The sequence below is a fragment of the Tachyglossus aculeatus genome, chromosome 12, assembly GCF_015852505.1.
Source record: "Tachyglossus aculeatus isolate mTacAcu1 chromosome 12, mTacAcu1.pri, whole genome shotgun sequence".
NCBI classification, from domain to species: Eukaryota; Metazoa; Chordata; class Mammalia; order Monotremata; family Tachyglossidae; genus Tachyglossus; species Tachyglossus aculeatus.
In genome coordinates this window covers 23,790,038-23,794,472 of record NC_052077.1, presented here as the reverse complement: position 1 = coordinate 23,794,472, position 4,435 = coordinate 23,790,038, and the positions used below count along the sequence as shown (strand labels likewise).

General features: G+C 45.2%; 1 non-coding gene across 1 annotated transcript; it reads right to left on the bottom strand.

Moving 5' to 3' along the window:
- Positions 1-3,922: 3,922 nt before the first annotated feature.
- On the bottom strand, positions 3,923-4,059 carry LOC119935953. The gene has a single exon (XR_005453549.1). It is a non-coding gene; the product is annotated as a small nucleolar RNA SNORA7 (small nucleolar RNA).
- Positions 4,060-4,435: the final 376 nt, after the last annotated feature.

Genomic DNA, 4,435 nt, shown 5'->3' with positions numbered 1-4,435 from the left:
GTTGGCAGTTGATGAATTGTGATATCTGTTAATCACTTACCAAGCATCAAACACTGCTCTGAGCACTAGGAAAGATACAATATAATCAAGTTGGGAACAGTCCAACTGTTTCCCATTAAAGCCCACGGGAATCACAGTCTAAGGAGGAGGGAAAACAAGTATTTCATCCCCATTTAAAAAATGAGGAAACTGAGGACCAGAGAAGCTGGGTGACTTGGCCAAGGCCACATGGCAACCAAGTGGCAGAGCTAGGCTAAAAACCCAATTCCTTTGATTCCCAGGACTGTGTTCTCTCGACAAGGCCAAGGCTTTTGTCAGTTTCAGAGATTCAAGGTTTTATTCCTGGTTTTGCCAGGGAATTATTGTCCTTATGTATTCACATCCATTAGACTAGCATTGCTGCTATTTTCAATTCACAGTGCTTTTTGTAGTCAGTAAAATCAATTAATGGTAGTTATTGTGTGCTGCATACAGAGCACTATACGAAGCACTTGGGAAAATACAATACAATAAAATGGGTAGATACAATATCCGCCCACAAGGAGTTTATAGTCTAGAGGAGACATACTGTAAAATAAATTACCGTTAGGGGAAGTGGGAGAAAATAAGGATATGGACATAGGAGCTGTGGGGCTGAGGGTGGGTGATCAATCAATCAATCGTATTTATTGAGCGCTTACTGTGTGCAGAGCACTGTACTAAGCACTTGGGAAGTACAAGTTGGCAACATATAGAGACAGTCCCTACCCAACAGTGGGCTCACAGTCTAAAAAAGGACTTAAGGGGTACAGACCCATGTGCACAAGTGATGCAGAAGGGAGAGTGAATTGGAGAAATGAGGGCCTAGCCAGGGAAGGCCCCTTAGAAGAAATGTGATTTTAGGAAGGTTTTGAGGGTGGGAGAGTGGTAGTCTCTTAGATATAAAGGGGGTGGGAGTTCCAAGACAGAGGGAGGACATAGACAAGGAATTGGCAGCAGGATAGAAGAGCTCGAGATACAGTGAGTAGGTTGGTATTGGAGAACCAAAATGTGCAGGCTGGGTTGTTGTAGATCAGTGAGGTAAGGCAGGAATGGTGATAACAGCTGAAGTCGTGGCTTGAAGTTGCAGTTAGTACTTCCCAGCACTTCCCCCCTTCAAAGCCCTACTGAAAGGTCACCTCCTCCAGGAGACCTTCCCAGACTAGGCCCCCCTTTTCCTCTGCTCCTCCTCCCCTCCCTATCGCCCTGGCTTGCTCCCTCTGCTCTACTCTCCTCCCTGCACCTCAGCACTTCTGCGTCTAAATGGACTTATTTATTATTCTATTTATTTTATTAATGATGTGCATACATCTATGATTCTATTTGTTTCTATTGATGCTATTGATGCCTGTTTACTTGTTTTAATGTCTGTCTCCCCCTTTCTAGGCTGTGAGCCCATTGTTGGGCAGGGATTGTCTCTGTTGCTGAATTGTACTTTCCAAGTGCTTAGTACAGTGCTCTGCATACACTGAGCCCCATAGCAGTAAATACGATTGAATGAATCAGCCTGCTTATCCCAGGGTCTAATCTTAATTTCCGAGATCATTTGCACTCAACCCTCACTGTACAACCCGAGATCATGAGTGTTGACTTCAGAAATCAAGGTCAGCCACCAGGGGCAAGGGAAGGGGGGAGAGAAAGAGAGAGAGAGGGAGAGAGAGCTATTCCCCTGGGTTTCACTCTCACAGTGACAATCATTCTTCCAGTTCTGCTCCTAGGTAACCATCACACCAATCTCTCTCTCTCATAAGCACATCGGGCTCCTACTGCCTGTCTCCCTTCCCTGTCTTTTCTCTCCCCACTAAACTCAGATTATGGCCCTGCCTCCATTGAAGCCCTATTTCCTCATTCACTATGCTTTGGAGAATAAACTAGAATTTCCCCCAATCTCTAATCCCAGGGCATTCATTTGGAATTGCAGAACACATTTTTTAAAAAAGCCATCTATTTTGTACAAAGCTTCTCTTTTACATTCTTGAGTACTACAGCCAGGAGTCTCTTGCTTCAGGGAAGTCAGACACCACACACATTCAGATCTCCTTCCGTTAAAATCGGAAACACCTAATCATCATCAATCGTATTTATTGAGCGCTTACTATGTGCAGAGCACTGTACTAAGCGCTTGGGAAGTACAAATTGGCAACATAATATTGGGCACCTAATATGCCCAATACGTTTTGCAAGTTCCTTTTCTACACATTCCTTGGGAGACCTCTGATAGTGTAAGCTGATTTCTTATGACAGTCCAGTCCGTGCAGCTTCGCTTCTTTAATGCCAGCTTACTCACTGTCCCTCAATTTCATTCACTCATTCAATTGTATTTATTGAGCGCTTACTGTGTGCAGAGCACTGTACTAAGTGCTTGGGAAGTACAAGTTGGCAACATACAGATGGTCCCTACCCAACAACGGGCTCACAGTCTAGAAGGGGGAGACAGACAACAAAACAAAACATGTGGACAGGTGTCAAGTCATCAGAATAAATAAAAGTAAAGTTAGATGCATATCATTAACAAAATAAATAGAATAGTAAATATGTACAAGAAAAATAGAGTAATAAATCTGTACAAATATATATATATATATATATATATACACACAAGTGAGGTGGGGAGGGGAAGGAGGTAGGGCGGGGGGGATGGGAAGGAGGAGAGGGAAAAGAGGGCTTAGTCTGGGAAGGCCTCCTGGAGGAGGTGAGCTCTCAGTAGGGCTTTGAAGGGAGGAAGTGACTTAACTTGGCGGATGTGGGAAGGGACGGCATTCCAGGCCATGGGGAGGATGTGGGCCGGGGGTTGATGGCAGGACAGGCGAGAACAAGGTACAGTAAGGAGGTTAGCGGCAGAGGAGTGGAGGTTGTGGGCTGGGCCGTAGAAGGAGAGAAGGGAGGTGAGGTAGGAGGGGCCGAGGTGATGGAGAGCCCTGAAGCTGAGAGTGAGGAGTTTTTGCTTGATGCGTAGGTTGACTGGTAGCCACTGGAGATTTTTGAGGAAATCTCACCTATCTCACAGCTGACCCTTTGCCCACACCTTCCTTCTGGCTTGGAACTCCCTCACCGTGCATAGATCACAATCCACCATTCTCCCTACCTTCAAAACCTTATTAAATATCACATCTTCAAATGGACTTTTCTGATTAAGCCCATTTTTCCTTTACTTGCTTTCCCTTTTGCACCACCTATATACTTGGCATCTGTACCCTTAAAGCCCTTGATATTCACCGCTTCTCAGCCCCATAGCACTTATGCAGCAGTGTGGCTCAGTGGAAAGAGCACGGGCTTGGGAGTCAGAGGTCACAGGTTCTAATCCCGACTCCGCCACATGTCTGCTGTGTGACCTTGGGCAAGTCACTTAACTTCTCTGGGCCTCAGTTACCTCATCTGTAAAATGGGGATTAAGACTGTGAGCCTCACGTGGGACAACCTGATCGCCTTGTATCGCCCCCCCCCCCCGCACTTAGAACAGTGCTTTGCACATAGTAAACACAAAAAATGCCATCATTATTATTATTATTTTTTTTTATTTTAATGACTGGCTCCCCCTCTAGATTATGTTTTCCTTGTGGACTGGAATGTGTCTACCAACACTATGGTATTGAAGTCTCCCCAAGCATAAGCACTTAGTACAGTGCTCTGCACACAGTAAGCGCTCAATAAATACGATTGATTGATTTAGTAAAGTTCTCTTGTCTTATGTCGTCGAGTCATTTCCGGCCCATAGAGACACCACAGACACATCTCTCCCAGAATGGCCCACTTGCCACCTGCAATCGTTCTGGTAGCATAACCATAGAGTGGTCTTGGTAAAAATATGGAAGTGGCTTACCACTGCCGCCTTCCACGCAGTAAACTCAAGCCTCCCCCCTTGCCTCTCTCCGATGCCGCTGCTGCCCAGCATTGGTGAGTTTTGACTTGTAGCAGAATGCCTCCACTCACAAGCCACTGCCCAAGCTAGGAGTGGAATGGGTAAGCCTCTGCTTGATTCTCCCTCCCATACCCAAGACTGACAGAGTACTGGAAACTCTCCAGGTACAACCCTGAGAGGGGAAAAGTGCTCTGTATACTATAAATACACAATAAATGCCACTGATTGAATTAATCAGATTTACACTGATTACCTAAAGCAAAGTCCTAGCAGCCTCTGCAGCTTCATTTGGGTCACCAGGTAGGGATAACTGCCTCATTGTGCTGCTCCAAACCTCATTGATCAATCAATCATATTTTTTGAGCACTTACTGTGTGCAGAGCATTGTACTAAGTGCTTGGGAGAGGACAATACCATAGAGTTGGTCGACACATTCCCTGCCATCAAAGCATTTATGATAGAATTACTAAGGTCATAAGGTAGCCCCATGAAGATACCAAATATGCCATAATACACCTTACACACTCTTGGGGCTACTCATTTATCATATTTTAAACA